This window comes from Rosa rugosa, chromosome 7, assembly GCF_958449725.1.
Source record: "Rosa rugosa chromosome 7, drRosRugo1.1, whole genome shotgun sequence".
In the NCBI taxonomy this organism is placed as follows: Eukaryota; Viridiplantae; Streptophyta; class Magnoliopsida; order Rosales; family Rosaceae; genus Rosa; species Rosa rugosa.
Window position 1 is genome coordinate 16928409 of NC_084826.1, and position 14118 is coordinate 16942526.

Consider the following 14118-nt stretch of genomic DNA (forward strand, 5'->3'; position numbering starts at 1 on the left):
CTGTCATCGCTAGTTCAGCGGTGGTGAAGAGATGGCATTACACCTTTCCCTACAACCGCAGGGCCAGCATAGTGGCCTGATGTTTTTTTATTAAACATGATTAAAACCCATGCGGTTTTAGATGCTAAAGTTTCAGTAAGTATGGGGGGTTTACTTGGTCACATGTCATGATGTCGATAGCTATGATTCAATCATCCTCTTCAGCATAAGATTATCGAATGATTAAATGGCAGCAAACAGTTTGCTATTCAGCATCTTATTTCGCCAAGTACTGTAGGCCTTGATCAAACTTGATCTAGCCAGCAAAGCGGCTCCAACACCTACATTTGAGAAAATCAACAGAGAGCCAGCGAACAAGGCAGATACTTGCTGCTATACACATGGCGAAGCTACCACCAAGGAAGAGAAGGATCCTCATTCGCGATCAAAAGCAGTCTCCTTTGCATGGGGGCACGCTAAAGTTCTGTTCTCCTACAACCTGCCCAAGTTTCGCCAATTCACTGCATACCAGACATCAGATACATGGGGGCAATAAAGTTGGCAAAGAAAGCGTCAGTTCATGACAAAGGCAATTCAGATTGTGGCATTCAAGCTTTATGGCCTATTTAGAGGCCTATATGGAATCAGTTAAGTAATTTCAGTCAAGCTAATACAAGTGGCTTTGGAGTAATGACATTATAAGAGCAATGCTGATTCAAGACCTCTTCAGTCAAGACAAAGACCTTTGACTTCGAGGTCTGGGGGGGGAATGTTTGAACCCAAAATGAGCATTTTGGCCTGACAAAGCGTGTCTTGGAGAAATTGAGCCAATGTCAGTGGCTCAAGCTATATATTGTCGACAAGTTCAAAATATATTATTTAGAGGCTAAATAAAGCCTACCTGCAGAATTATGGAAGATTATGCAAGCTGCAAGAAAAGACAGGCCCATGTAAATATTCATACTCCATTCAATGAAAGAATATGGCATGCACGTGGGGAAGCATTCAACTACATTTCATGGTGGCCAATAGGGAAAACCTATCATGATTCCATTAGTGCTTAATTGGAAAACCTATCATGATTCCATTAGTACTTAAGTGTTTAAACCACCATGATTCGATTAGTGTTTAAGTGTTTAAACCACCATGATTCCATTAGTGTTTAAGTGTTTAAACCACCATGATTCCATTAGTGCTTAAGTGTTTAAACTACCATGATTTGTTTAAGGCTAACCACTATGGCTTGGTAGCCTATATATAGAGGCTACGACGAAGTAACACACAGACACAATTAATCAATCAATCTCTATGATCATCCAAGCCTTTCCAGAGCAACCCCTCTCCTTCTCTTAACGGTGACCACACTCCAGTCCCAAAATCCTCAGGAGTCGACTGTCAGTGCCACCAAACCCTCTGTCAACGTGCTTCGGCCCTAGTCTCCTCAGGAGCCGACTGTAGTACCGCGACCACAACGGTTACGGAACCAGCCAAGCAAGAGTAACGCCCTCGCAAACCAGCCAAGCTAAAGTCACGCTTTAGCAAGTTCTCCCCACTTCCCAGTGATTTTCGCTCTGCTCGATCTACGACGTCGAGTATCGATTGTGTGATTTTTAAGAAGCTTAGCAAAAGTCCTTACCACGAGGCACAAATAATCTCGCGACGAGGTTGGTGCTCTCCTCGTCCACAATCGCTCAAAAGAAGTCAGGTCAAGGGACACCCCCGACAACCGCACCCGAACGGTGCTGGCACGCCCGCGCAGAAAAGAGACTGTTGACCAGCTGCAACAAAACTGGAGCCAAACAGAAACAATTTGGTCTCAGAATAAAGAATAGAGGAACCTTTCGCCCATTCAGCTTCTGTTTTTCTCCAAAACTCTATAGGTTTTTCACACAGTGATCTTCCCACAATTGTAATGGCAAGTGGAAATCTGTTACATCGCTTTACTATCTGCAGGGAATTTATCCAATTAGGCAAAATGAAGTCTATCAATTACTATTTGAGTATTGAAGTTTTTGAATAAACGGTATGAGCATTGTTTAGTTTTCACTTTTAGTTACTAAATCAACTAAACTTACGTGGAACTGAGAAATTAATTATCTCACCTTTCTTGAAAGTTCTTCTTTGATAGGGAGCTTCCATCTCCCAATGACGCATAGTGATGAAAAAGTTTCATAGCATTATGATCGTCCAATAGTTGTAAATGATATGACTAAGCGAACCATGGAAATTCAGATCTTAATGTTACTAAAATCTTGTAATTTGACATTTCAAAATGAAAGTGCCCAAGAATGGATTCAGATCCTGACCAAACATCATCCAGGACCAATAGTATAGGATGATGTCTTTTTTCCACAAAATATCTTTGCAGCCATCGACCTACTTGTTCTTCGTCTTGAAAAATAGGTACATGAGAACGCTGGTGATCACATAGTTGTTGCACAATAAGGTCCAAACTGTCCTTTTGTGAAACAATGACAAAGATAATATTGCGGCCGAATTTATCTATTCAAAATAAATAAATAAATAAATTAGTGAAGTGTTATTTAACTTAATATGACAAATCAATGAAGTATTTAGGTAAGATAATATTTTGCGTGTAAGATACTTTTTTTTTTTTTTTTGAAAGGGGTTTGGAACCCAGCCTAGCTGGGAAGCCTAGCCCCATGCCCGGTTCCATTTATTTTGCAACGGAGGGACATATAACCTGAACCCCGTGCTACAAGAAAACACTTACAATAATCCTCGTAGAGAACATCCTGAATAATAGCAGGAGTCTCATCTAACCAAACATCATCAATAGCAAACAAACTAGCAAGGTGCGCAAGTCTATCAGCAACACCATTTGCTTCACAGTAGATATGACGAAGTATAACTGACTGAAAAGTAGTAAAATAATCTTTACAATCATCTAGAATCCGACTTACCTCAGAGAAATCCTTCTTTGAACTATTGAGTGCAGCAATCAGAATGGCAGAGTCGCTTTCAATATCAATTTTAGACCAACCTTGGTGAATACCAAGTAGAAGACCAGCTCTACATGCCTCAGCTTCCATATTTAGGACTGAGTGAGCATGTAGAAAAGGTCTAGCCAGAGCAACAATACCCATACCAACGTCGTTCCTGACCACTACACCAATGCCCCCACAACCATTATCCGCTCTAAAAGCCCCATCAACATTGATTTTCAGCCTACCACTAGGTGGGCATTGCCATTTGGTTAAAGGTCTCTTCTTTTTCTTCACAGCTTTAGGATGATATTTCTGGTAATCATTTAAAAACTGAACAACCCAATCAATTAGAAACATAGGCTGGAACGCAGCATCATTCCAGACCATTTTATTTCTTTCCCTCCATATTGCCCACAAGCCCACAAAGAAGAAGTCTCTCTGATCATTGATTAACTTATCTAGCATGTCCAACGTCCACACTTTAAGGCATGTGGTTGTGTTCTCCAAGGCATTCAACTTCAAGGGCTCATATAACCAAAAACAAAGTAAAGCAGGGCAATTTTTAAAAAGATAGGTACCTGTTACGACGTCCCCCATGCAGAACATGCAACGTAAATCATGGATAGGGATCTTCGATCTTCTTAGCCAAAGCACTCTTAGTAGGCAAAATCTCTTTGCTGAGTAGCCTCCACATAAAAACTCTCACCTTTGGAGGCACATTAGCTCCCCATATCATCTGCCAGTACCGCCGCCAAGCTCCACCCTCCACGGCCATAGAGGCAGTAGTCTTTTCCAAAGCAGTTTGTGCCTTATTAAAAACATAGTAGCCACTTTTAACATTGTAAAGACCTCTCCGGTCAAAATGCCAAATTAATCTGTCTTCCGCTCCCCGTAGACTTAATGGAATAGAAGCAATATTCTCAACCTCCCCATTTGTGAAAAGTTCATCCAACAAGTCTAGTAACCATTCTCTATTCTCCCCATCTATGAGGTCTGCAACCATAAAGTCCTTCGTCCCTTCCATTATGGGAGAAAAAGGTTTGAAAGAAAGTGGTAACGCTAACCAGGGATCCTTCCAAACCGAAATACCACTCCCATCACCCACCTGAAATCTTAGTCCTTTCTTGAACACTTCCCTCACCGAAATGATGCTTCTCCAGGTGTAGGAGTCACCCCCCTTGACTTCAGCCTCCATAAAAGAGCAATTAGGAAAATACTTTACTTTAAGAAGTCTAGCAATAATAGAGTTTGGATTTTGAATCAACCGCCAACCTTGTTTGGCCAAGAGTGCCAGATTAAAATGGTACATGTTCCGAAAACCCAAGCCTCCTTCATTTTTAGGGCAGTAAAGCTTCTCCCAAGAAACCCAATGAATCTTCCTCTCCGTATCGAGCCATCAGTCTATGCATCTCATTACATATATGTTTTGGTAGCTCAAAACATCTCATCACATAAGAAGGAATTGCTTGCACCACAGCCTTGATAAGGATTTCCTTTCCAGCAACACTAAGAGTCTTCTCTCTCCACCCTTGAGTCCGAGTCCGAATCTTCTCATTTAGAAAACCAAAAGCCTCTTCTTTGGAGTAACTGAGTTCCGTCGGTAACCCAAGATACTTGTCATGTTTTTCAACCCTCATAACACCCAATGATGCAGAGATCTCCTCCTGTACATTCATATCAACATTCTTACTGAAAGAAATACAACTCTTCTGGTAATTTACCTGTTGTCCAGAAGCGTACTCATAGTCCTGCAGAAGACTCCTCAATGTAACACAATCACCACTTTCTGCTTTGAAAAAAATGAAAGAGTCATCTGCAAAAAACAAGTGACTAATACTAGGGGCTCCTAAACAAATTTCCACTCCATGAAGTAAACTGAGATCTTCAGCCTGTGATAAACATCGTGACAACACTTCCGCACATAGAAGAAAAAGATAAGGTGAAATCGAATCTCCTTTCCTCAAGCCCCGAGAAGGTATAATCCGACCTCTTGGTTCCCTATTAAAATAAAAGAAAATGTAACAGTGCGGACACAACTCATGATCCATCTTACCCACACATCTCCAAACCCCATTTTAAGCATAACCGCCTCCAAAAAAGACCACTCAACTTGATCGTACGCCTTGCTCATATCGAGCTTGATGGCACAATATCCTTTTTTACCAATATCCTTTTTTACCACTTCTTCTTATTTTGAGACAATGTGAAATCTCAAATGCCATTAAAGAATTATCAGAAAACATTGTTGCTAGAGTAGTCTTCTCGCATCCTCCGGGAGCAGTCAGCACAAGCATTGACTCGATCACCATCATCTGTAAGAAGCTTTTGCTCCGACTCCCTTAAAGGAACATCCAAACCAACCATAAGCTTGGGAAGCGATGGAAGTTCAAGTGCTGTATGACTTGATGAACTTCTAGCAGATTGATTTTGTATCGTATCATTCATATGATCCACCTTAGCTGCCAGATTATCAAACCCGACTGCCATCTTCGTCACATCCCTTGATACCCTGATCTGGAGTATAACTAACTGCGTTTTCAGAGATTCGTCCCATTTAAGAAGCTTTCTGCCATATTTGTACTTTTTGAAGGGATTCCACCGGCTAACCTCCAAGCACTTTTTTGCCATCTGCATGCCTTCCTTGATCACTTTTTCTAAACCTTGTAGTTCCTCCTTGGAGCAGTAAATTAGTTTGTTGTTGAATTCAACAATCTGTTGGATCAGTGGCCGTAAGGCGTCTAGACGGGATTTCATGTCCTTGAAGAGCACTGTAAATATGAGATTCTTTGAATCAGATATTTAAGGCTTTCATACAAAGCATTGAATACCGTTCCTAGAACAGCACCTCCAACAAGTAATCCCGACTGCTCCATCAATCACAGAAGTACTTGTGCTTGACAGTCTTGACTAACTCGATCTAAAACTAAAGGTATGTGATCAAGCATGCAAGACTTGCTTAAGTTAATTCCTAAGAAGCACCGATACGGGGACGAGTACCTGGATACGATACGATCGGATACGTGGATACGACAAATTTTAAATGTAATAGGATACGGGCACGTAAAGGATACACCAATTAAATATATATATATATATATATATATATACAGGGGTTCTTGGATGCGGACGTCCGTACCTAAGGATTAGGTACGGATTTCTCATTTTTCCCCACTTTCCGATCATAGTTTCACATCTTAACCGTTTAGTTTTTAGGTCCTAATGTATAGATCATCCCTACAAAATTTCAGCCAAATTGGTGATCGTTAAGGCATTCAAAACTGCAATTTACAACAATGAATACCAACGGTTCCTGTTCGACAGATTCGGAACTGTTCGTATTCATTGTTGTAAATTGCAGTTTTGAATGCCTTATCGATCACCAATTTGGCTGAAATTTTGTAGGGATGATCTTTACATTAGGACCTAAAAACTGAACGGTTAAGATGTGAAACTATGATCGGAAAGTGGGGAAAACTGGGAAATCTGTACCTAATCCTTAGGTACGGACGTCCCCACCCAAGAAACGTTATATATATATATATATATACAGTCCGGCTACACTAAGGACGTCCTTACCTAGCCTTAGGTACGGATTTCCGGTTTTCACCCACTTTCCGATCACATTTTCACATCTTAACCGTTCAGTTTTTAGGTCCTAATGTATAGATCACCTCTGCAAAATTTCAGCCAATTTGGTGATCGTTAAGTCATCAAAAACTGCAATTTACCATTATAAATACGAATGGTTCCTGTTCGACAGATTCGGTCCGTTCGTGTAAATTGCAGTTTTGGACTCCTTAACGATCACCAATTTGGCTGAAATTTTGCAGAGGTGATCTATACATTAGGACCTAAAAACTGAACGATTAAGATGTGAAAATGTGATAGGAAAGTGGGTGAAAACACCAAATCCGTACCTAAACCTTAAGTAAGGACATCCTTACCTGAGAAAAATCATATATATATATATATATATATATATATATATATATATATATATATATATAATTAGAATTTTTTTTTCTAGCACAGCTCCACTACTAGTCAAAAGTCAAAACAATACTATCACAATCATAATTGAGTCAATTGACACATATGCTGTTAGCACCGACTGACTAGTCAAAACAATACTAGTCACAGCTCCACTACTAGCATCGACTGAAACTCATCCTAGATATGAAACAAACGTGCACATTCAACCACTGCTTCTGCTGCCTCCATCTGAACCCACAGCGAATAACAAATATGAGAAGAAGCTCCAAGCTCCAAATTGAAGCATTCAACTAATTGAAGAACAAATATGAGAAGAAAAGCAGAACAAACGTACCCAAAGCGGCTAGAAATTGAAGCTCAAAGCTCCAAGGTCCAAGCGAATCGAAGAAGAGTAGAAGTTGTAAGTAGATTTGGTCTCGTCTCTCTCTCTCTCTCCAAGGTCCGAAGCGGCTGAGATTAGGTCTCGTCTCTCTCTCTCTCGATCTGGGTCTTGTTTTTTGTTTTTTTTTTTCTATTTTTTCAGGGTAAAAAGTCAATATTACTCCACGTATCCGATTTATTTACATTCTTACGTATCCGCATAGGATACGGACGTATCCAAACCGTATCCAAATCAGGATACGCGTTTCCGAAGCGTTTCGTACCCGTATCCCGGATCGGTACGGGATACGAAGGCAATTTCACGTATCCGTGCATTATAGGTTAATTCATATTATCACCCTATTATTTATAAGCTTCCTAGCATGAAGAAGAACAGAGTTTTCCATGTAAGGCTCTAATAGGAGGCCGGGCATTGACGGACCAAGTCATTGATCGTCCAATATGCTAAGCCCTGGTGGTTGGAAGCGAAATATCCAAGTTGGCTCCCATGGCATAATTTCCAAGCAAATAGCTGGTACTAATCAACCTGAAATGATTCTGGACCACTGGTGGAGCTAAACTACAGTTCATCTGTCCATGTCAGACAATGATAGTCAACCCAAAAGAATATTAGTTTCCTGGAATAAGGACTAATAATTGGTTTCCCGAGTTCGATCGTGGACGGACTAAGAGGTCATCCCCGTGTCTTCCAGATGAGCTGCTCTCCTTGTCGTGCAGTTGATCTGCAAGTTTGCATGCAAATTTAATTAACGCGAGAAAGAAAAAAAAATCCAGAAAATTAAGGGTGGACTCGATCTACTTTGTTTGGGTAGGTTTTTAATTCTTGCAACTTGCAAGTATATATATTTCACTAGCTAAAATTAGAATATTGTCTAAGAAAGAAGACTTAAAGAACAATCAATAGTCGATGTTCAGAAAGATACATGTACGTTATAATTGTCAAGTTGGTGATTTCCTGCGTTGCCCATATATGAAGTTTCCTACAAACTGCAGGCTCGATAGGCCGTGAATGCAATCGATCCAAGTTTTGAAAATACCATTTGCTCAACATATGTGAGGTCGTGAATGTGATATGTGATCATTGATTGATTTAATACTGTGACAAAAAAAGAAGAAGTCAAATCATGGCTTAATTAGTTACAATACATAAGTGTTACGTAAGATAGCATATTTCTAGTAATCGGGAGTAGGTGGTTTTTGTTTACCTTGTCATGCAAGTCTCCGAGGAACAGTGGGCTAGTTTGACTTGGTGCACAAGTTTATAAACCAGACCACTTACTTGGTCAATCCGAGCTATGCACTTTGTTGTGCTTTTAGCGAATCTTCTGGAGTAGTACCGAAGGAAGATTCATGTTATTTCAATGTATTTAATGTCAAATGAGTGCTCTAGTTTCTACGTACCACTGTGGGTACTAGCACAACTTCTTGTCTACCCCTAATTGGTAGCAAGAGGATATGTAATGGTCATTCTGGTTTGTGATCAATATATTGGCTTCTGCCTTGATTCAAAAAAAAAAAAAAAATTCCGAGACCAAGCCAGTGGGCTAATTTTAGTTGCTTCTAGAATCAGCAGAAGAAGTACGTACTTACAGGCTATTAATTAAGTGCTGTTTCCTTTTGGCAACGTTTGATTAAAGATGTGCTTTCTAAATCATATAACTTTTGATAGTTTTCTGGAAAATACAAAACTAAGAGATAAATGTGCTAGATTTACCTCATTCTGTAATAAAGTATATAACAGGTGAGGTTTGAGATATAGTACATATTTCCCAGAAACATGGTACTGGTCACCACAAAAGCATAATGAATCTCAACAAAAACAAATCCTATATTCTATTTATATATAGCTAGCTACTTCGATCATCCAGTTAAAAAGGACCTCTTTTCTAAAATATATAGGGGTTCAATCCAGATTGGCAACGTGGTGGTGTTCCATGTTTTCAACTGGTGATATTTCCAATTGCCTACAGTTTTGTAAGTAGAAGACTTGAGGTCGGTCGACATGCCAAGGCAAACTATCATATTAGCAAAAGCACTAACGACCCCAACTGCTGGAACTACAATGGATCCCTTGTCTGAGAAAAACAACACTTGATTTCCCAAGCTCTCAATTAGAGTCCTGTCACGTCCCGAATTTTGAATAACCAATTCAAATCCGAAACATGAATAAACAATTAATACAAATAACGTTCTGAATTTTTTTCTCAGAAACAAACACACCACTCGCCACTCAACACAAAACTCGAAAACCTCGAGTTAATTATTACAATTCACTCTTACAAAGTAAAATTGTAAAGCTCTAAATGAGCATAACAAACCTCACAATATAATGCTGTAATTCACATAACACTACTCTAAGCTGCCCGATCACCGTCCTGGTTCTCCTGACCTGCAGGGTTATCCGCTACACCGTTTGAATAGTGTACCGGGATTGCAACAACACAAAACCCGGTAAGCTTTTGACAGCCCGTATGAGTAAAAAGAAAGAACTGTTGATTTATTAAATTTCAGTTCAAGTAAAATTCAACAGTATTACGTCTGCAAAGAGACATCAAACCACTCATGTAAAACCACAAGGAATACATTTTCACAATCCTCAAATCACAATACACCACACTGGTCCTGCAAAAACCCAACCCACATAACACCACTTTGGTCCATCCCAACAGCACGTTAGAGCTCTAACCACATCGCTACCAGTCACCTTGGCCTAGGTGCAAGTAATGCGACATACTTCGGTTAATAATAAACCGTCGCGCTTTGGACATCCCCGTCCTCAGCACCATATACTTCGGTTAATAATAAACCGTCGCGCTTTGGACATCCCCGTCCTCAGCACACAACTTCGGTTAATAATAAACCGTCGCACCTTGGACATCCCCGTCCTCAGCACACAAACACTCCGGTTATCCTTAACCGTCGAACTTCGGACACCTCATCCTCAGAACCCTACATTCTCTAACTCTATACATCCTCCAATGTAAATCATGAATATTAACAAGAACTCATCAATCATGTTCATCACATATAAATATGGTAAGTCACATGTCAATTCATAATAATTTAATCATCCCAATTCCACACTCTTCAATGTCACACCATTCACATATAATCACGTAAATATATATATACGTAATTATCCGCTCAGGAATAATCACTAATACCAACTATAGTTCACATGCAATAAAACCGAGAAATTCATTTGTATAGTAAAAATCATTTTTACTTACCCATGGACCGTAGTTGATCAAGTCCATATGATTTTAAAACAAATATTTATTCCATAATATTTTCACGCAATTACGACAAAATAAGGTAATTAAATTTATTCGGTTCGTAATATGAACCACGTGAGGTTTACTCACCTCTAAATTCCCGCTGCGTCTTCTTAACAGCTCAAAAACAACGATCCGAAATCGTTCACCAATCAATCCATCAACCACCTAGTCAAACACGATCTTAACTTAGAAATCATTCATAGACCACACATATACAGAAATCCAACGGTCGGATTCTAATTTAATGATGATCCAACGGTCAGATCAAATTTATATGATGATCCAACGGTCGGATCCTCACGGATCGCCCTTAGGATCATCCTCCAAAATTATCACGAAGATCCAACGGTCAGATCTTCCTGAATCGCCCTTACTAACATCTCCACAAAATTATATGAAAATCCGACGGTCGGATTCTCACGAATCGCCTTCCGAATCACTATTTCTCAAATATACGAAGATCCAACGGTCGGATCTTCGCCCGTGACCTCACAAAGTCACCGGGACAGTCATACGATCAACATATTAAAATTTGAAGTAAAACCGATGGTCTGATCTTCGTAGATCGTAAACCGAAGATAAAACGTAAAAACCGTAAATAGTAACGTAAAAACGTAAATCCACTATTTACCAACTTTTTCTAACATAACCTTGTAATATATCAAAACGCTCGTATGGATGCATAGATCATCGCCCAGATAATATAAACTCAAAATATGGTCCGACGCACCGCCACATGCGGAGGACAGACGGCGGTCAACGCCGGCTAACCACTTCAGATGCTAAAGTTGTCAACTACAAACTTCTTCAAAATACAGAATTGAACCACTTTAATACCTGACTTTTTCTGAGACAAGGTCTAGATCGTCCTAGATCAAGCGTTGAAGTTGGATTAATCTCGGTCGCACGATCAGATCCTAGATTGAATCAGAGGCGTCCAAAAAGTCAAACCTTGATCTAGCGGTCAACACTCAAAATCGTGATGAAAGACTTACATAGGGATGATCAGGGGGAGGAGGAGATCACGAAACTGGGGACGATCGGCCCATGCAACGCCGGAAAAGTGGTTTTCTGGCCGGGTCAGAATCATGCGTCTGGGTGGCTTCGATCCATCTTTTGGAGCAGCGGCGGAGCAAGGCGAGGCTGGGGAGCTGCTCAGCGTGCGGCGGCGACCTCGAAAAGCTCCGGGTCCGAGGCCGGAGGAAGTCGGAGGGCCGTCGTTTGGCCGGGTCGGGTCGGTCGGGACCCGAGGGTTCTGAAGAGAGACAGAGAGAAAACGCGGGGACTGTTCCGCAAATTCAACATGTTTTCGTCCTTAATGAAAAAGTCAACATTTTTTTTGATATTTATAGAAAATTCCCAATTTTCAAATATTCATAACGTATTCATACGAACTCCGAATATTGCGTTCCACATATGCACGAGATCGTATCGACAAGCTCTACAACTTCCATGAAGGAAGTTTTCCCAAATTTTGAACGTATAAAAAGACAACTTTCGCGAGCCCCTAAATAACGTTCGTTTTCGAAATAAAATCGTTCGAACTAATTCCACAACTTTTCCAAGCTTCGTACTCGCTCCTATTATCGTGAAATCATTTCTAAAAATCCACGGAATTTAATTTGGATTTTTCGGGGTATTACAAGTCCAATCTTTTCGTAATCGATTAAACTGATGACAAACACTATAAACACGCCCAAAACGATGGTTACGAAGAACCATTAGTAAGAGCTCCCCATCAGAATCAACCAGATAGACACAATCACACGGTTTGATCTCTATGGAGGATGAATAGTCCACTATAGTCCAGTCCTGAAGTGCAACATTGAAGGTACCTAATAGCACGGTTGAACCGTCAGTGAAGGCACAATAAAAACTTCCATTCACATACGCTACTTCCCAAATTTGGGCTTCCGGAGGAACATTAGAGGTATAAGTTGTCCATCTTCTTTCTCTGAGATTGCATGTGCTTATGCTGCAGATATTTCTTTTTGCTTTAGTTAAACTTCTTTTACATATCAGGAATACAACACAATCGGAGGAAGTTGGAGGGCTGGAGAACGTTGGACCTATGAAATAGTCGTCCGACCCTATTGGAGGCAATTCGATAATCTCATTTGTAAGAGGACTACAAAAACAGTACTTAGGATTCGTCGGAAACCGAGATTCTGTTATAAGCAACCATCCATATTTTGAAGCCACAACAGAACCAATATAGAGTAGTTCTCGCACTTGGCTCCCTATAATTTTTGAAAGAGAGAAACTCTGGTTGAACTGGAAATCCAAAAGCTCAGATTTGAAGATATTACTGCGAAGCGTATAGCGATCAATGTCCATCAGCCATGGTATATCTCGACGACGTTGAAGTTGAACCACATAAACAGCTAATCGGTGGAATGTCTTGCATAGTGTAGCAAGGCGAACAAGATCACAATAAGAAAGAAGTAGGGCGATTGTGATTAAGATATCGTTTGAAAGATCAGACAATGATGCCATAACGTACTGTCAATATTTTGCATGTATTGATGGGGTATTATAGCACCGTGAGAAGAAGATAACCTATATATGGTAGCTAGGGTCTGAAGATTAGGGTTTCAATAGCCAAAAAGAAAGGCAAAATGACTGAACTACCCCTGAATATCCGAATGATAATTTTCAATAAGTCTAATTTGATTGTCGGAGATGTTACCCGAATTTTTATTGACACTCAATAAAAGAATTTTTACTAACCCTCAATAATGAGTTGTAGGCCCACAGTTTTATTGAGAGTCAATATTGAGTGCATGAATGTTGAAATGGATTTGTACATAGGCTACTAAGATTGCTTGATTGGCTTGATGTCCTCTATTTAATTTCCCCTTTTGAGTTCAAGAACTGGGCCCAAAGCTTTGTAGCATCTTTCCCAAACTTCGATCCCGTGTGATAATGTTGGATTACTGCAATGACATGTTTCTTGTGATCTGAAGGAAGAAGCTTTGTATGGTTTTGATAGATGAATATAAATATATGAAAAGATTTGTGAGAAGACATGTGGCGTGGGTGCTAGAAGTACATGAGTTGCAGAAGACGAGAGGCTTGTTGTGGTCAGAGTTTGCTGCGGTGTAATCTATTGTGGTGAGGAAGGAATAGACTTTTGTTGTGGTTGATGGGTTTAAGGTCGGTTAGATCTCAAAAAATGGTTTTGGATTGGAGGTTGGGAATGCTTGCTTTGTTGCTTGAGACTTGCTTGTGGGATTTATTATTTGGAGGTTGTGAGATGATCTTCATGCAGCAACCAGAAGACTTAATTAATTTATAGGCTGGAGGAGGTGAGGCTAAGATACAAGTTGATGGGATAATAATAGTGGACCTGAAAGAGAACTACAATGTTGAAGCCAAACCTATACAATAAGGCAAAGACCACATGACTTTAATTTGTACTATTTTTGGTGAAGTATGGAATTGGAGTAGCAGACTTCTAAGGAAGAGTTGTTGTGTGGTTATAGTCTTAGTTAAATTGATAAAGGTCTATTTCATTGGCTGAGGAGAGCTGCAGGCTA